This window comes from Rhinolophus sinicus, linkage group LG13 (assembly GCF_036562045.2).
Source record: "Rhinolophus sinicus isolate RSC01 linkage group LG13, ASM3656204v1, whole genome shotgun sequence".
NCBI classification, from domain to species: Eukaryota; Metazoa; Chordata; class Mammalia; order Chiroptera; family Rhinolophidae; genus Rhinolophus; species Rhinolophus sinicus.
The window spans coordinates 54,545,521-54,566,407 of NC_133762.1; the positions used below are offsets into that span (position 1 = coordinate 54,545,521).

At 39.0% G+C, this 20,887-nt stretch overlaps 1 protein-coding gene and 1 pseudogene across 1 annotated transcript in view; one reads left to right on the plus strand and one right to left on the minus strand.

Annotated features, from left to right (window-relative positions):
* The window catches only part of BFSP1 (beaded filament structural protein 1), a 91,267-nt gene that overhangs the window by 62,670 nt on the left and 7,710 nt on the right, over positions 1-20,887 (minus strand). The window lies entirely within an intron of this gene.
* LOC109460859 (small ribosomal subunit protein uS2) lies at positions 14,999-15,975 on the plus strand (annotated as a pseudogene).

Consider the following 20,887-nt stretch of genomic DNA (forward strand, 5'->3'; position numbering starts at 1 on the left):
AAAAAGGGAAAGGGTAGAAAGGAAAACGGTTTAGCCAGCTATGAAGTTACGATAAGAGAAAATGGTCTATGACCATTGAATAATTTTAATCATTATTAAATGTGGAATATGTGATGATATAAATGTAAATGTTTATAATGAACATAAAGGGGAGCAGAAAAACAAAATACCAGATGCATGGTGATAAGAGCCATATAAAAATATATATATATATAATCAAAAATTAGTGTAACATATCAGGTTTTATGTTCATTACACCTTTTTATTTCCATTTAAAGTTGTTTAAATATATGACACTTTTTTAATGTTTGAATCAACATTTTTACTCACTGAACAAATATTTTAAAAGCTTGAGTGAAATAGGCATAAATGGTCTGCCTTTCAGTCAATTTCATACTCTAGAGTTTTGAGCCTTCCCTTTCAGTCAAAATACATTCTGAGTTTGTTTTGGACTTTTTACAGACACAAAGGATAGTGGAGAGAATTCCATAAATGTTGGGTCTCTGCTGTCTACTAGTTGGGCAGCCTTGAACAATTCAGTTAACCTGTTTTCTAAAATTATGGATTTGAGCTAAAGAATCTCTAACATCTCTTTCCTGCTTGTTACAGGTTGAATTGTCCTCCAAAATTCATACGCATATATTGAAGTCCTAACCCCCAGTACTTCAGAATGGGACTGTATTGGGAGATAGGGCCTTTAAAGAGGTGATTAAAGTAAAATGAGGTGGGTGGTATGACTGGTGTCCTTATAAGAAGAAGAGATTAGGACACAGGCAGATCCAGAGGGAAGACCATGTGACGACACAGGGGGAAGAAAGATGGCCATCTACAAGCCAGGGAGAGAGGCCTAAGAAAACAAAAAAAGAAGAAAAAAAAAAAAAACAATCCTGCAGACACCGTGATCTCAGACTTCTAGCCTCCAGAACTGTGAGAAAATAAACTGTTGTTTAAGCCACCCAATCTGTGGTACTTTGGTATGGCAGCCCTAGCAAACTAGTATACTGCTCTAATATTCTGAGTCTGCCGATCTCCTGTTATAGTCCATCCTTTTCCTAGGACATACAAATGTCTGCCACCAGAGGGCCACGCTGCCCCAAGAGTGAACACCCTGGCTCCTGGCTCCTGGCCCCCAAGGATGATAGCAAACAGCAGAGAGGACAGATGGATGCACAGATGCACAGCTTGAAGACTTTCCACCAGATTGGATCCACTGATAGGCAGGTCAGCCTGCAAAGGCTCATTTCAAGTAAGGTGGGCCACCAGTCCTGGCATACGCCTGGCTCCCTGACCCCTGCTCCCTTAGACTGGCCTCTCCATCAGTCCCTAGGCTTTAAAGACATGGTACAGTATGTTCAGCTGCTCTCTAAGTGATGAGTCAGTACTAAGGATGACAACGGATAAAGAAACAGTCAGAAGCAAGGCTCTCACACACATGGTTGACTCCGAAGACTTTCTGGAAAGTGAAGCCCATAGATTCAGACACTATTAAGGCAGGAGGGCACTAAACACCCAACCTGCTTCTCAGGGTCTAATACAGAAATGGAAGCAGGTGTCAACAACCCTAATTTTTTTTACAACAGATGTGCTCCTGGTCATCTTTGATTGATGAGACCAACAAAACACAAAACAACTAAATGCAATGCTTGATCCTGGATAAGATTCTAGACCAGAAAAAAAGAAGCTACAAAGGAACATTATTGTGATGATGGATGAGATTTGAATATGGCCTATGGATTAGATAACAATATTGTAAATGTTAAAATGCCTGATTTTGATAATTGTACTATGTCATATAAGAAAATGACCTTGTTCTTGGGAAATACACACTAGTTTAAGAGATAATGAGGCACAATGTCCAACTTACTCTCAGTGATTCAGAAAATAAATAATATATATACATTTATAAATAAATACATATACAAATACATATAATAATAAAGCAAATGAAGCAAAATGTGAATAGTTGGTGGGTAAAGGGTGTAGAGGAATTTCCTGTACTCTTACTGCAACTACTCTGTATGTTTGACATTGTAAAAAAAGAAAAGTTAACCCCACAAATCCCAAACACCTCTGGGAAAATTGTGCTGAAAATAGATATCCCTTAATGATAGCAAAAAAATGCAAAAATACTCAACAGATCGATTCAACAGATGCTATTTGGTCTCAGCAACCAGGATTTCATTGATGACATTGTAGGAGTTTAACACCACTAATAATGAAAGGATTTTGAGAAGAATGTGGACTTGCCTTCCCAGAACACCAGACAATGGGCACAGCCTTGGAATGTTGTGAAGACAGTATCACACCTCTACTCATTCATCATCACTCTGGTTATGCATGAAAAGTGGCCATACCAATTACCTCAGGGATGCAGAAATTAGTCACTATCCCAACAGGCACCATCCTTGGGACTGAGTTTGGAGAAATCTCTTTCACAGTTGCAATTTCTTATGGATTTAAATCTAGGCATGCCATTCATATTTCTGCTCTGTACTTCTCTTTAAGATATCGTTAAACAGAACTACCACCACTCTTAAGTTAGGTCAACCTACATCTGAATCACAGCCCCTTTTCTTCTCATCACTTACAGAGCAGCTGAAAATGCTGTACAATATAGATTGTCGAGTGGTTTGATGTATCATCCAGTCACAGTTGGTCAACTGGCATACCCACTTTGCCCTAAAAACTGGATATTCCAGACCCTGCTTTTTACCACTTAAGAAATGGACCCCACAGGGCAGCCTGGTGGCTCAGGTGGTTGGAGCGCTGTGTTCCTAACACCAAGGTCGCTGGTTTGATTCCCACATGGGCCAGTGAGCTGTGTCCCCCACAACTAGACTGAGAACAACAACTTGACTCAGAGTTGGGGGAGGAGAGAAAGAGGAAGGGAAGGGGAAGGGGAAGGGGGAGGGAAGGGGGGGAAGAAATGGACCCCAAGGAATTTAGCACACACATCGATGAAGGCATTTCTAATAGAAATATACGTTTCTAGATTTAAACATGTATTTGAAATATCCATATGGATATGGATCTACTTTCCTATTGATATAAAGAGGAACTGATTAAACTGTTTCACAAGAGAAGATGTTCTGTCTTTCAAAGATTACCAACTTCTCACCTTTGACCTGAAATTGGGAGGGATGATATCCTAAACTATTGTATCAGCTATTTTCAGATTCTTTTCATAGTTTACAAGTACAGTAAGGGATACTAAGACTGTACACTTTAATCCCTAACCTTCAACTCTCAGACCTAAACTCCATGTAAAGTTTTCTAATAAAATTTCTAAGAGCCTGTTTGCGGATTACCATTATCTGGAAGAACATGGGTCTGGCCAAAATTCAAAGAACTACCTATTCCAACCACCTGACTTGTTAGTTCATTTGGAAAAGAGCTGTAAGTGCTATGAATATTATCCTGCTATTTCACCTTCTACCATCTACTCATGGTTGATGCCAACTGACTCCCACTCCTTTATTTATTTAACATTTTGTCATCTGGCTTTTCTTCTCACCCAATAGACACCATCCTTTTCTTCATTTGCCTATGTCCCTCCGTTTAGATACCAACATCTTCCATACTCTTTTATACCTGTCATCCAACCACTCATATATATTAATGTATGAAAATAGATGTCTAGAGAGGTCTTCAGTTCCACATACACAAACCCCCATTGGCTTAGCCAAGATAACCTCTGGCAAAGGCTTCATCTCTCCATTATTCTAGCAAACCTGCCCATGTGATTGTTCTAACTAGATTGCAAATCTTTGAGGGCAGGGCTGAGATCAATGCTGTTCATTCCCTAATGGTCATCGTCCACCCAAGGATTACCCTAGAGATCCATCTTCCATCCTTCCCTAGACTGCTTGAAACCTAAAAGGCTGGCCCTCCCAGATTGCATCACCTGCCTTCCTGGCTTCCTGCAGGCTTTGGCAAATAGGAGTCACTAGCAGGAGATCAGAGAGATTCCCTTCTTGCTCCCCTTTCCCCCCAGGCATAATCACCCCTCCATGGCTCCCACTGCTTGCTACTTTTGGCATAGAGGTAGTAACAGCTTCTTGCTGTTGCTACTTTCCTAGTGCTTCACCATGCTTCGTTGACTTCCTTAACCCTGCTCACAACTCTGGAAATGTTCTCATTCAATTCTCCTCAGTTAAACCCTTTGTTTTATGCCATTTATTCCCTGCTAGATACAGAAGAACCCTGACAGATACAATATCTCATTTATCAGCTAGTAAAGCTTCAGACACAAAGTAGTTGCCTAATAAAATGTTTTAAAGAACAAATGAATCTCATAGAAACTTGAAATATAGTTTTTAATGTTGGGAGGTTCATCTTGAAACTTTTAAATGAGGAAACTGGATATTACTTGGCCAAAAATAAACCATGAAGCTCTTAGTGGAAGATATACAAAAGGCCTGGCCCTCTCATCCCGTACTTGCTGAGCTGTTTCAAAGGGCATGGTCAAATTTGGTAGCAGCCCTAAATTGAAATTTACTTTTCCCTCCACTGTGATGGCTAGGTTTATGTTGTCTTTCATCATTAGAGGAAATGTATAGGGACAGAACAAAAATACATTCATTTAGAAAGAAAACAATGCACCAGTCAGCAGAAAGACTGTAGTTATAAAACACACTAAAAGAAAAAATTAGTTCCTTGGAAAAGAGCCTTTTATTTTCAGAAGATTAAAAAAAAAAGAAATGTCCTCAAGTGATAGATAATGAAGACACTTCCCAGGCATCCTCAAAGGCTGTGGTTTTTCAGATGTAAACCTAAAACAAAATCCATCACAAAGAGTGTCATCCAAGTTCAATTCTGGCTGCTTATTTTGTTCTGTGGTCAACCTTTGCTGAACCCAGCAGTTTAAACTCAAGCCACAGAGCTGTGAGTGGCCCCTGTCTCTAAAATGCCTTTGGACTGTCCTCAATGACCTAAATTATATGACTTAGTATCTGCAAGGACTATAATTAAACAGGATATCTGGGACCAAATTCTCCCGATGTACATGATTTTTTCCCAGGTTACCTGAATTTGTGTAACACACACATTGGAGACAAAAGTGCCATTTGCCAGGATTTGTTGCCACACGATGTCCTAGTGAACTTGAAGATCAATTCCAGGGCATCACAGAGCCAACAAACCCATGTTACCAAGCCTGCATTTGGGGCACTATTTATCTGAGCCAGCTGCAGTGTTGTTCTAGAGCTGCCTCTTGGAAGCTCATAAGAGCCAATTGTTAAATTTTCAGGAATTTAGAGAGCTGGTTGATACCTCATTGGTAGATTGGGGTGGGAATACTTACACCACAGGAATTACAAACACTATAAATCAGGACATTTCTCCCCTTTGCAAGTCAGTTGTTCAACATTTATGGGCATCGCATCACCTAAGAGATAATATAGACCCATCTCCCCTGTGGCTGAAATTGCTAGAGAGATACCTTTCATGTCCTTCCAATCTCTGCAAGCTCAAAGAAGAGAACCAGTCTTCCCAAGTGCGTTATTTAAAATAATTCCCTAAATTTAAATGCTCATTTTTTAAAATATGACTAAAATTAGAGTATACAGCCTGAGAAAATGGTTTGTTTTGATTTCAAGTTAGCTCAAGAAGTTTCTGAAAATTAATTTATGATAAATTGCCTTATAAAGTTAAAATGGCTTTCAAAATTTTATGGAGCTACTTCAAAACTGGGGAAGTCAGCCAGTAAATTAAAGTGTATGTCTATAAAGAGAGACAGAGATTTATCTCAAAAATAGTTTAGGCCCAGCTGGAGTAATTGGTCTCTATTTCAGTGGAAACGGAGATAGCAATCCCTAGCTAATCTCAATTTTTTTCCTGAAATAATGGATGACCATTGACTCTGTTGTTTTTGGACAAGTCTTTTGCCAAAACAAAAATTTTGCAACAGCAATGACCTAACTTGGGAAGTAATTTTATATCATTTTCTAGGAACCACAAAACATTTGTTTTACTCTTTCTGAAGATCAGCAGAGGAAGAGAGTATAATATTTTGCCTTGTACAAAAAAAAAAAAAAAAAAAACTTGATAAGGTTAGTGACTATAACAATATCTCAGTTCAATTAAGGGTCATCCAGAGCCCATGAAATGTTGTCTTCCAAACCAGTAATGAACATGCCTCACATAGTATCACAACCAGCTAAAGTTCTAGATCAATTCAGCTGCTCATTAAGGCATAAATGTTGATATTTACCATACAACGAATTGTAAGCTAGGCAGCTAGTTTTGACAAAAACAACAAGAGAAGTAATTAGCTGTAAAAACAGACTTACATTTTAGAAGAGCCAGGAGAAAACTTCTTCATGTGGTTGGAAAAAAAGAAAATCTTCTTGCAGTGACTCAGGTTTCAGTTGGATGAGTGCAGATACTCCAAGTTAGGCAACATTATTCATACTGATTGTAAAAAAATTTATCAGCTTATCCATCAGCAAAATGCCCTCCCAAAGGCTATTAAACGTGTACCAGTAAAGGTATTTGAAATAACCTGATACACTGTGTTATAGGACATACAATGATTAAAAACAGGGACCCTTGAGTTAAATAGCCTGGGTTTAAATCCTTCATGACCCATTAGCTATGTTATCTCATAAAGGGGTCTTAATCTCTCTAAGCCTTACATGCCTCATCGGTAAATTTGGAGATGATAGTTGTGCTCAAAAGACTTGTTGTGAGGGCTAAATTATCTGCTTAGAATGGTGTCTGGCACATAGTAATTGCTTAATAAATATTAGCCATTATTTTTGCATGTAGCTTGATTTATTTGTCTTAATTTGGAGTCCCCCAAAAGAAGATGCTGAGGAAAGTATTTGAGTACAAGTAGTGTATTTGGGAGAGGATCCTGGGACACCAGTAGATAAATGGGGAAGTGAGGTCAGGAAGGAAAGGCAGCTAATCATTAGAGCATTACCACAATTACCACTGTGGGTGACTGGAGCTCACTGCCTCTGCGGATTCTAGGCGACAGAGCAGGACCCAGCACAGAGATATGCCACCCAATGGTGAGGAAGTTGGGTGCTTACCCACCAACTCTGCGCATCTTTGGTTGAGGGCTGCTCCTCAGGGTGTTAACACTTTAGGACATGGGACAGAAAATAGCAGGTGTTTCAGAGTAAGCAGCTTTAGGCGTTAGAAATAAGTGATAATGGTATATGAGAAGGCTGGCAGCAGCTGCAGAATCCTGCATCATTGTTTTCAGATCATTAAATGAGCTGAAGTTCCTCTATATATTTGTTTCAATGGGTCAACCCTCTAGTGAAAATAATGCGGCAAAACAAACAAAACCTGTTTTCATTGTATGCTTGTTTTAATGGAGGTACTAAGATAAGAAATAAATTATGTCACTTTAAAAAATGTGTACATCAGTTCCCATCAAATCAACACAGCATTGGGGATAATACATGGTATCAAAATCCTAATTCTGCTTTGAGCTGCCTACCTCTTCCTCAATATCCATTGCCTCAAGCGAGGGATATATCTAGTGTTTTTCATTATGCTGTAAAATAGCCAAGACTTCATGAAAAAGGAAAGCATCCCTCTTTTCCCTCAAAATCACCAAGCTTTTAGCAGCTGAAATAACAGACTTCCCCAGTAAAACTGAAACCACTCATTTTTAGAATAATGTAGTAAGACTTCCCCATGCACCCAGACAAAGGTTCAAATATTAAATGATAATGAACACCTATAAATTCCATTCTTAAAATGAGAAATGTATGTTACATAATCTTATCATTTGTGTCTTTTTCATGTGAAAAGAAGAAAATCCATATATGTGGTCAACATTTCTAAAATAAATAGTCATTGGCCACATAACAACGTTTTAGTCAATGATGGGCTGTATATACAAAGTGGCCCCATAAGATTATAATGAAGCTGAAAAATTCCTATTGTCTAGTTACGTCATATTGTCATAGCATAACACTTTACCCACCATGGTGATGCTGGTGTAAACAAACCTGGCAGTCATATAAAAGTATAGCATATACAATTATGTACAATACATAATACTTGATAATGATGAGATCTGACAATTAAGTTCACAAACTTGTTGCAATGATATTGCTAACCTTTTTTGATAGCAGAGGTACTATTCATTATGAATTTGGACCAACTGGACAAACAGTTAACCAAGTTTACTATTTGGAAGTGCTGAAAAGGTATGTGAAAAAGTTAGACGACCTGAACTTTTTGCCAACAATTCATGGCTCTTGCATCACGACAATGCTCCAGCTCACACAGCACTGTCTGTGAGGGAGTGTTTAGCCAGTAAACAAATAACTGTATTGGAACACCCTCCCTACTCACCTGATCTGGCCCCCAATGACTTCTTTCTTTACCCAAGGATAAAGGAAATATTGAAAGGAAGACATTTTGATGACATTCAGGACATCAAGGGTAATACAATGACAACTCTGATGGCCATTCCAGAAAAAGAGTTCCAGAATTGCTTTGAAGGGTGGATTGGGCACTGGTGTCAGGTGTATGGCTTCTCAAGGGGAGCACTTTGAAGGTGACCATAATGATGATATTCAGCAATGAGGTATGTACCACTATTTCTAGGATGAGTTCGCAAACTTAACTGTCTGACCTCATAATGTCTATGTTACTGGTTTATGAATTTACTATACTAGACTTTTTATCATTAGTGTGTACTCTTTCTACTTATAAGAAAGTTTCTTGTAAAACAGTATGCTGTGTTACACTGGCAGCAGTCTCATACATCTCATGTTTACTATATTTCTTAATTGCATTATTTTATCTTGTGCTTGATTTAATCTTGTATTGTTTTGTACAGTAGCATGCTGTATAGGCTTGTAGCCTAGAAGTAATAGGCTACACCATAAAGCCTAGATGTATAGCAGCCTACACTATCTAGATTTGTGTAAATGCACTCTGATGTTCACACATTGACAAAAATCGCCTAACCATGCATTTCTCAAAACGTATCCCCATCGTTGAGCAATGCATGACTGTAACTGCCTCAGAGGAAAAGACTGATAGATCTGCCTACACAAAATATAAACTTTTTCATGCTACCAAAAAAAAAAGAAAGAAAGAAAACCCTAAACAATGTTAAAGGGTAATAAAAAATCTGGGGGGAAATTTGCATATCAGATAAAAGAGGAAGTATTTTATATAAAGAAAGATTACAAATCAATAAGAAAACAACAAACACCCAATAGAAAAGTGGACAAAGAACAAAAGCAGTTAAGAATTTAATGTTACAAAGTCTGACCATTTGCAATCCTTTCAAATGAAAGGATTAAGTGGCTCAAATTTCTAAAGGATTAAGTGGCCATATATTAAGTGGCCCAAATTTCTAAAGAAAATAATTACTTTAGAGTTTGATATGAACTGTGAAAGTTTAAAGAAGAAGGCACATGGTCAAAAAATATGAAAGGATGTTCAACCTGACTATTCTTCAAAATACTGTGAATATGAAATGAAAAGGTGGTACCTCCCAACAAATTGGTGAAAATGAAAAAGATCATAAATACCTACCCAATATTAATTTGGGTCCAGACATCAGTACACTATTCCTTGAAATATGTATTGATGTAACATTTCTAGAAAGCAAACTGACAATATGCTTCATATTTCTTTTAATAGCTCATGAACTTTGTCCTAGCAATTCTACTTACAGGAATTTAGCTTAAGGAAATAATTGGACAAATATCTGAACCTTCCATATTCCCAATGGATGTTATACCAATCAGTGTTTTTCAGAGAAACAAAACCAATACACACACATACACGTATGGGGGTGAGGGTGGCTTGCAAGTTTGAAATCTGCAGAGCAGGCTAGCAGGATAACAATTCAGGTGAGAGTTTATACTGCAGTCTTTTTTGGGGAGGGAGGGGAACAGGACTTCATTGGATAACAGTGTGTACTTCCAGGACTTTTTCCAAGTCAAGTTGTTGTCCTTTCAATCTTAGTTGTGGAGGGTGCAGCTCAGCTCCAGGTCCAGTTGTTAGTTGCAGGGGGTGCAGCCCACCGGCAATCTTGTGGTTGAAAGCCTCCTGGCCCATGTGGGAATTGAACTGGCAGCCTGTGGCATTAGGAGCACCGAGCTCCAACCGCCTGAGCACTGGGCTGGCCCCGATATATTGTAGTCTTAAGTTCAAAATTCATAGGGCAGGCCAGCATTATGGCAATTCAAGTAGAATTTCTAATGTTACAGTCTTGAGGTGAATTCTTTCTTCTCTAGGTAACTCAGTTTTTGCTGTTTAAGGCCTTCTGTTGATTGGATGAGGTCCATATACATTATGGAGGGTAATCTGCTTTACTTAAACTCAACTGATTATAAATGTTAATGATATCTACAAAATATCTTAATATCAACATCTACACTCATGTTTGACCAAGCACTGGGCACCATAGCCTATTAACAACCACAGATGGTCACGTGTGCTACTTCACAGAGAAAACAGAAATCATTAAAATGATACTCTCTCACTTCCACCCACTGTGTTCTCAGTTCAATACCCCATCTCCCTTCCTGGGAGCCTCTCATCAACATTTGAGTCTATTGACCATATCCTTCTTCTTGAAGCATTCTTTTTTAGCTCCATGATTTCACTTTCTTCTGGGATTTCTCCCATTTCTTACTCCTTTTCAGCCTCTTAAAGGGATCCTCTTCAATTTTACATCTTTGAATTACCAGGGTTGCTGGGGATTTTGTTCCAAGTCTTCTCTTTTCATCCTCAGAATAGTTCTTAACCTTTCTGGGCCATTGATTGGTATCACTTAGGATGGCATTCAGATGCACATAATAGGCACCAAAAAACCATAGTTTAACCAAATAAGATTTTTTTTTTTTTTTTTTTTTGGTCTTATAACATGGAGTCTAGAAACAGACAGCTCATGGCTGGTGGACCCATGGAACCCAGATTTCTTCACACTCTTCACAATGCTGTCCTTAGTCTGTGGCCTTTATGCCCCTGCTCAAAAGATGGTCGCTGCCCTCTAGACATCATGTCTGCAACCACAGTATTTCCCAACTTTTTGGAATCGGATTCATTATTCAACAAATACTAATTCTGAACCTACTATTTGTCAGTACTCTTCTAGACACTGGGAATACAGAAGAGAGGAAAAAAGAAATCCCTGTTCTTGTGGCGCTTTTATTCAAATGGGGAAGATTAGAAAGTAAATAATATAAACAAGTGAAAAATACACTATGTTAGATGGTGATGAGTGCTTGGAGAAAAATTAAGCAGAGAAGGGAACTGGAAGGATGCGTGTGGTAATATTAGACAAAGTGGTCAGGGATGGCCTCACTGAGGAGGTGATGTCTGAGCAGAGAATTGAGGGAAGTAATGTGTGTGCTATTTAGATACCTCAAGGAAGAAAATTTCAAACACAGGGAAAAGGAAGTGTAATGGGCTATGCCTGGTTTGTTCAAGGAAGAGTGAGGAGGCTGCTTTGGTGAGAGCAGAGAATGTAAAGATAGAGCGGAGGGTGATGAGGTAACAAAGAGTAACAAGGAGGCTGATACTAGAGTTTCTGTAAAATCCTTCATAACGATTTGGCTTTACTATGATAGTGAAGGGAAGCCATTGAGAATTTTGACAAAGAAATAACATAAACTGACTTACAATTTAATAGGATCACTTTGATGGTTGTGTTAAGAACAACAGAAGCAAAGAGACCAGTTAAGAGGCTATTGTAATAATCCAGTTTAGACGTGATGCTGACTTGGGCCAGGTGGTAGCAATGGAGGTGGTGAGAAGTGAGAGGATTCTGGATGTATTTGGAAAGATGAGCGAATAGTATCAGCCGATAAGGGGGTATGAGAGAAAGAGTGGTGTCAAGGATAAATCTGAAGATTTTGGCTTGAGTATCTGGAAGGATGAAACTGCCATTTACAACATGGGGGAAATTATAGGTGAAGCAGATTTAAGGGAGAATCTCAGAAGTTCTGTTTTAATCATGGTAGACTGAGATGTCGATCAAACATCGAAGGGCAAACGTTGAATAGATAGTTGCATCTATAAGTTTGGAGTTCTGGGGAAAGGTTAAGGAAGGATACGAAAATTTAGTAACCATCAGCAAAGAGCTGATATTTAAAGTCATGAAATGGAATCAGAATACCAAGGAAGTGAGGGTAAATAGAAGAGAGAGGAAGTCTAAACTGAATATGAGGGCCCTCTAGGGATTAGAGATCAGGAGAGATAAGGAGGAACCAGCAAAAGGGACTGAAAAGGAATAGCCAGGCAGGTACGTAGAAAATCAAGAGAGAGTGGGATTCTGAAAGTCAAGTAAGGAAAGTGTTTCAAGGAAAAGAGATGTGATTCACTGTGTTGAGTGACAGGACTAAGAATTGACCATTGGACTTAGCAATATAAAGTTCCCTGGTCACCTTGGTAAGAGCAGTTTCAGGAAAGTGGTGGGGATGGAACTAAGAGGATGAAATGCTAAACTCAACAAGCAGAACTAACACTTAGAAAATAAAGTTAATAGGGTAAAAAAAGAATCCCTCAAAAGAAGAATCAGTATTTTAATCAACAACTTCTACAAATATTTAGTGTTTATCTTCTATGTACCAAGTGATAGTCTAGGAAATGGCAATTCAGCAACAAACAAAACAAAGTCTGCTTTCATGGAGTGTATATTCTATTGGAGGCAAAAAGACAATGAACAACTAAACAAATAAACAATGTCAATTGCATAAAGTGTTTGGAAAACAATACAGCTAGAAAAGGAGATAGATAGGGTAGGAGAGGGGGTCTATTTTAGAAAGATGGAGACTCAGACATGGCGCCTGTCTGTTTGCAGCCTGGGTGGGAGGAGGGCTCAACAAAGTAACAATGGCTTCTGCCAGCACTTCCGTCTGAGAGAAAGCTGCCCCTCCACCCCTTGCCCTCAAGCCAGACAATTCAGTTCCTCCCCATATGTTCTGGCACCTTTTGAGACTGCTGCTCCAGCACTGAAGCTCAGAGCAAGTGAGCCTGTCAGCAAGCAAGTCTGTGTACAGGCCCTTCAAGAGGAATGCCTGGACTCCAGCAGCATTCTGTCTCATCAGCCAAAATCTCTGCTAGTTTTCACAGCCAGAAGTTATGGAGACACTTCTCCCCAGCACTGCAACCCTGGGCTGGGGAACCTGGTGTGGGGCTGAAACCCTTTGCTACTCAGGGGGACCTCGGCTGCTGAGACATCCCTACTGATTTTTAACCACCACATGTGGATGTTGGACCAGCCTATTCTGCGTCCACACCCCTCTTACCAGTCTCAACATGGCTTCTTCTGTATATCTTTAGTTATAGGACTTCTACTCAACTAGACTTCAGGTGATACTCAATGATGGCTATTCTGTGGTTTAGTTATAATTTTGACGTGGTTGTGAGATAAGGCGAGCACAGTGTTTACTACTCCACCATCTTGACTAAAAGCTGAATCCAGTTTAAGGTTTAACGTTAATTTTGAGTTGTGTTTCAGATCAGGTCTAATGACCTTCTTGTCTCTCAGACCAATACTATTAGAGATTTTAGGATTAAATAAGTCCCACCTTATACAAGGTTCAGAGAAAAAGCAAAGAAGGAAATATTCCCAACTTACTCTCTACCTTAGGAACAAAACTGGCCCAGGATATCCTAAACATAAAACCAACATAAAACATAGGCCTATCTCACTTGTGAAAGGTGTAAAAATCCTAAACGGCTAATAAACTAAATCTATCAGTGGGTCAAAAGAACAAACATCATGGCCGAGTAGAATCTACCACAGAATGCAAGGATAGTTCAACATTAGAAAATCCATTAATAGAATTATTACATTGACAGATTGGGGGTGGGGGAGAACTCCTATGCTCCTATGGTATCTCCAAAACATTTAATAAAACTGAACACCCACTACTGATAAAAACTCTTAAAAAACTAGGACAAGACACTTCTTTGACTTGTTTTTTGCAAAGAGCGTAAAAATACAAAGAGTGTAAGAGATGATGGAATATTAGAAGCTTTCCATTAAAGTCAAATAAGGCAAATATACTTGCTATCACTGTCATTATTCAGTATTATGCATTCAAATCTACGCCATGCAATGGCAAGAATCAGAAGTTAGTTTTAAGAATTAGAAACAAAGAAACAGAATTGTCATTATGGTATTTATGGCTTATATAATATCATTCCCAAAACATCTAAGAAAATTAAGTAAAAAAAGTATTAGAATTAATGAGGATTCAATGAGGTGGTTGGATGTAAGACTAGCATACAAAAATGAGTTGTTCACCTTTACCCCAGTAATAATTACAAAATATAAATAATGAAAACCATAAAATACCTAAAAAAAAAAAATCCAATTAAGCCACACATAGACTGCAAGTGAAGAGAAGTATAAAGTTTTACTGAGCAGTACAAAAGAAGACAGACAATTATAGAAACATGCCATGTTCCTAAGTAGGAAGAATAAATAGTGTAAAGATATGGAGCCTCCACAAATTGATAATTGAAAACAATGCAATCCCAATCAAATGTCATCAGAACTTTTTATAGAATTTCACAAGCTGATTCAAAATTTCACAGGGAAGAGAAAGTACATAAGTATAACTAAGGATATTTTTTAAAAGAATAAATAGGGCCTATCAAATATTTAAAATACAGGGTAATGAAAAAGGTGATAGCTGTATAAGAATGAACAAATCAGTGGAAAAAAAATAGAGTAAGCAATAGACCCATGTGTGTCTATTTCCACATGGGAGTAGAATGTATGGTAAAAATGATATTTCATATCAATGGGAAAAGGATATACTAGTTGAACAAGTAGTTCTGGAAAAAGTGGATATACATTTGGAAATAGTAAAATTAGATACCTACAATATATAATAGTAATTCCAAATGAAATCTTAGTAGTAGAGAAGGCCTTCTTAAGCAAAATTAAAAATGCAATAAACACCAGAAAAGGATTGATAAATTTGTCTTATTAAAACATCATCATTTTTTTCTGTGCTACTCAGAGAGGGACCCATATGGCATTGTTCTTGGTTCCCACATAACTTAAAGGGAATCTTTTACAATGTCCAGAGCCTTTGATGTCCTGCAAATGAAAGAGGAGGATGTCCTCAAATTCCTTGCAGCAGGAACCCACTTAGGTGGCACCAACCTTGACTTCCAAATGGAACAGTACATCTACAAAAGGAAAAATGATGGCATCTACATCATAAATCTGAAGAGAACCTGGGAGAAACTTCTCTGGCAGCTCATGCCATTGTTGCCATTAAAAACCCGGATGTCAGTGTCCTATCGTCCAGGAATACCAGCCAGTGAGCTGTACAGAAGTTTGCTGTTGCTGCTGGAGCCACTCCTATTGCTGGCCACTTTACTCCTGGGACCTTCACTAACTAGATCCAGGTTGCCTTCCAGCAGCTGAGACTTCTGGTGGTTACTGATGCCAGAGCTGACCACCAGCTTTTTACAGAGGCGTCTTATGAGTATGTTAACCTGCCAACCATCGCTCTGTGTAACAGTCTCCTCTGTGCTCTGTGGACATTGCCATCCCTTGCAGCAACAAGGGAGTTCACTCCATGGATCTGATGTAGTGGATGCTGGCCTGGGAAGTTCTGCGCATGCATAGCACCATCTTCCGCGAGCACCCGTGGGAGGTCATGCCTGACCTCTACTTCCACAGAGACCCTGAAGAGATTAAAAAGTACGAGCAGGTTGCTGCTGAAAAGGCTACGACCAAGGAAGGATTTCAGGATGAATGGACTTCTCCAGCTCCCAAGTTCACTGCTGCTCAATCCAAGGTTTCAGACTGGTCTGAAGGCATACAGGTGACTTCCGTGCCTATTCAGCAGTTTCCTAGTGAAGACTGGAGTGCTCAGCCTGCCACTGAGGACTGGTCTGTAGCCCCTACTGCTCAGGCCACTGAATGGCTAGAAACAATCACTGACTGGTCCTAAGCTATTCTTCCACAAACTCTTATGCAAAATGGAAATAAGGTTGATGAAAAATAAACAGTTTCTAAAATAAAATAAAAATGATATCATCATTTAACATGTTTAACATCATTAAAATATATGCTAAATAATACTATAAACAAAGTTTAAAAATGAGAAACAACTAGGGGACATATTTTTTCACATGAACAAAATATGTTCTGGATTAATAACCAGAATCCGAAGAAACTACTAAAATCAGAGACAAATAAAAGCAACACATGAATATGTATTTCACAGAAGAGGAAAAAATAAAAACAATAAACGTGAAAAGATGCTCAACATCACTAGTAATCACATTGCAAATTCAAGCAATGAGATACATTTTTTATCCATCAGATTCACAAAATTTACAGAGGTTGATATCCAGAGTTGGTGAGGATGTGGAGAGAGAGTACTCTTCCATACACTGTTAGTAAGAGGTTAAATAGATTCAGCCTTCTGGAACAGCAAAGTCTTAACTTTCAAAAATCAAATGTGCATATATTCTTCAACCCAGACGTTCCATTTTTCAGTTATCTTATACTAGATCTGTATTTACTCATGTGCACAAAAAATGCATGTACAAAGATTTTAACTGCACCCTTATTATCACTGGAAGCTACTTAAATATCTCTCAGTAAGGTAAATGATAAATGTGTTTTCAAACTATGCAACACTATGCAATAGAGCCAAGAATGGGATGGACCTATAAGTACAGCCATTGAAAGATGTCCAAAACATACCGCTGAGTAAAGCAAGCAAGGTGATAATGGAATATAATACTATTTTTTTTAAATCACAGGAATACAAAACTATCTATTGGTCAATCAATCGTGTGTGTGTGTGTGTGTGTGTGTGTGTGTGTGTGTGTGTGGTGTAAATGTATAGAACAAACTCTGGAAGGACACATTCCAAATCAATGATAGGGTTTAACTTTGGTAAGGGACAAAGAATTGCAGGGGTATGTAGTTGAAGTTTTCTATATGGCTTTTTAATAAGGAGAAGATATTCCCAGGTAATTTGTGTAATTAAAAATTTTTAATCACTTTTTTTATTATTGGATAAAAAGATGATGGGAAAATGAATTGGCAACCCTTATTTTCTTTCTTATACACTTTCAGGCTTTTTTCAATAAATCTGCATTTTTTTAATAACCAGGAAAAAATGCAACAAAAGAATTTCCATTCTGTAATCATTTTTAATGCTCTTTGGCTCAATGAGAAGAATGACCCAGGGCCCATCTGTATCATGGCTCAGGGCCCAGGGGGCTCCCTCTCCCTTGGCAGCCAGTGAGGTATTCCTGCAGGAGCCATCAGCACAACTGTTCCCTCTGTGGCTGCCAGCATCACCTTGGCTACCTACAGAGACACTCCTGCCACAGCCTCTTGGGTGGAGAGACCTCCCTCCTCATCAGGTTGAAGTGCTTATTAATATAAGATGAGCAGAGAAGCAAAGAGGGGAAAAAATACAGAGAGCCAGAGCTTCTAAAGAAGTCCCATTTTCTCAGTACCACTCACAGGCCTCATGGCACATTTCTCTGATTAATCTGGTTCTCGCAGTTTCTCTCTCTGGAGAAACTTGAGATAAGTCTCCCGGCAGCTGGGTCCCCAAAGGGCAGACAGATGCGATGTCTTGTTGCACATCCCTTCCCACCTACACCGGTGTTCCAGGCCATGCCAGGCACTCGTTTCTCTTCTCCCTCATAGTGGATTCTCCACAAGAACTTATGCAATGGCCTTAGCTGTTTCTTTGCTTTCCAACCTCCCCTACAACTATCCTCGGTTCTTAGTCCTGAGTGGCTAATTAAGTCTATCCCAACATGGCCTCCTCTTTCTCCAGGGAAGTCCATATGCCCAGGACTGCTTGTAGGATGGTCATCGGCAAGACCTGGTCGACTTAAGGAAACACCTTTTCAGATTTGGTGCCTCTTTCTAGGCCCCTGACTTGCTACACTCACCTGCTTAATGGTTCCTTTAGTCATTGAATTTGAAACACAGAATTGTGGCCTGAATCTTCTCACTTTCTTTCTTTAGTAATCTTCCTAACCATGTATGTATCATGACTCTAGATGGTAAAGTCTGTTGTGTGTGTGTTGGGATAGCCAATTCCAAAGTAATGCTACTCTTAATAAACCTACAACAGTTATATAGGATAAACCAGATGAAAAGCGATTCAAGCTACTCATTATTAGAGTTTGGTAAGTTGTTACACTAGCCTTTCTCCTGGGTATATGTTACAAATATATACATATTAGTATATTTTCTTTACACAATAAAATCAGCTGATAAGAAGTTAAGGTAATACTTTGTTTCATGAGAAATAAAACTTCTACTCTGGAGGGGCCCAACCATTGTTTATGGCTCATGCTTTCTAAATTTTCTCTGAAACAAGTTGGTACTCTGGATTCCTAACATCTCTGCAGAATGTCTAGTTTTTTCTACACAGAGATGTGGAAGGATTTTTACTCAGGAAGGAAAATATTTTCCGTTTTTCTTCTTTCTGAAGGGAAAATATTTTCATCTTTACCCTCATTAATTTTTACAGTCGATATTTTCATTATATTAGCCAAAAAGAGTCTGGACTAAATACAGCATAAAACCAAAGGCATTTGAAATGGCTTCCTAGCCAGGAAGATACTGCATCCATCTCAGGAAAGTTTCTGGCCTCAGGAAAAGCAAATGAAATCTTGGCTGGCCAAGGGCACCTCTCAGAATCCAGGCAATGCTTTCTGTTCTTTTTCTCTCTGAAAGCTTGGAAGTGGTTACAGTTTGTTAAATACCCGCTTCTTGTTTCTTGTAACCACAGAGTCGTGTTTAGTTGAGTGTTTCTTATGTCAGGCTACTGCTGAACCAATATTTATCATTTTAGAAATTTCCATGAGTCATAAAATAAATCCACAACCCACTGTATCTTCTATGGGTGTTTTTTTCCTAGAGTTGTTTAAAAGAAAAGAAAAAAGGCTGAATCTGGAATCCCACACTCACTTTTATCAGACCACATTACTTTCTCCTACATGGAGGATCCTTTTCTATTTCAAAGCTATTTAAGCTGTGCTGCCTGAAGCACCTTTCCACACCAACAGCCCAGACCCCTCCCCTCTCCAGGGGGCCAGGCCAGGGCTGCGAAGAAAAGAAGCTATATAGAGGTTTGAGGGAGGAAGTGACTCACTGGCTCAAGAGGTGGGAGGGGAGGTTTTTCCACAGGAGCCAGAATATAAATGAACAAGTGATTCCTTCCACTTCCCGAATGGAAAATCTTGTGAGGGCACCACCTCATAATGACTGGACCTGAATTTATTGACCAAAAAAAAGAAAAAAAAATATTGCAAGATGTGAGATGTTTGTCTCTCAAATGTTAAGAGTGTGTGACATTGATATTTTTTTTCCTTTGTGCCAATCAGCTTCCTTTCCCCAGTTGTAGATAGCTGAGAGAACCACATTAGCCTACAACCTGGACAGTTACAGCAACTTATTGATTTTGCTCTAAAAACAGGCCCTGTGTCAAGAGTATAGTGCAGGCACCACATTTTAGAGCTAAAGAGGTCAAACTCATCAACACCTTCAGTTTGCAGGTGAAGATAAGGAGGGCCAGAGAGTACCTTGCAGGTCACACAGGCAGTCAGCACTAGAACTTGTGACAATAGTATCAAATACCTTGTTGAACAACTAGTGATAGAAATATTGGAGTCTTAGTGATGAAAGCATAAACAGTTATACCAAAAGGCACTCAAATTTGAAATCACAGCCATTGTCCCTTGGCTGTTTCTGGTGGCGGTGTCCTTGATTTTGCTCTTGGGCAAAGCTGGGTTTCTTTGCTTGAACCATCATTTGAAATCCCTCCTCCCACCCTCAGATTAAGGGAAAACTGGGAAACAAGCCAGAGCTGCTCCCCAAAGCAAAAAAAAAAAAAAAAAAATTCATATGTGTATCTGTCTAGGATTCGTGGTCCATGGAGCCTAAATTTTGGTAGGGACATTTGTTCTTTTCTTCCATAACATCAGTCTCTGATGTATGGAACCATCTTTCCTGTACTTATCACCAACCTAAGTGAGAAACTGTCAGTAACAAATACACATTTCCTTCCTCTTCAGATGTCTCAGTCACTAAAATCCAGTCACATTTTCCTGGTATGATCTACCCCACCAGTTAGGAGCCTGAGAATCCCCAAGGGAAACTGGGCTGAGTTTATCTTAGCGTTGATCTGTGTTTCACTCATGATCTCCTTGTGGCAGGCCTATGACTTATTCATCTTTGTAGTCCTGGTAGCTAACACAGCCACAGCTGGCACACAGTAGGAGCCCAGTAAACATCTGTCAAATCTAATTGAAAATATTTCAAAGTGGCATCTCATTGTGAATGTAAACAAGGTCCTTGTTTTGTCTCCAAACATAAACTTTTATTATTTTTTTTTTTAACACCTCGTTTTCATATTAGAAACTCAGGTGGTAATAATAAATGATGGGGTGATGCAAACATCCTTTAAGAAGGCCAGGCTGCACTGACCACTGCTTGGTTAGTATTAGATTGCACCATAAGAAATTCCTGCTTTTGACGGTCAAAAATAGTTAGATATTATTTATTTCCTACGTTCAACCTAATATAATCGATCATGTAGATGTAGTATAACTATAAATACGTCACACATATTGAGGCTATAATTTTTTTTTTCATTAATCCACCCTGATCTCTTTGCCATGGACTATACTTAGTCCTGCATAACTTGATTACTGGTTACCTTTCAGCCTCAATTGGGTCCACCCACCCTGGCCCACCAGGCTCTAGCTGTGTGTCGTCCTTTGTTCTTGAGCACATCCAACTCATTCCTTCTGCTGAGGATGCTCCCCACTTCTATCTTCACACAGCTAGGTCCTTCTTGGCATTTAAGTCTCAGCTTAAATTTCACCTCTTTGGGGAAGACTTCTCTGAGCACCAACTTAAATGTGCTCTGCTCACCCC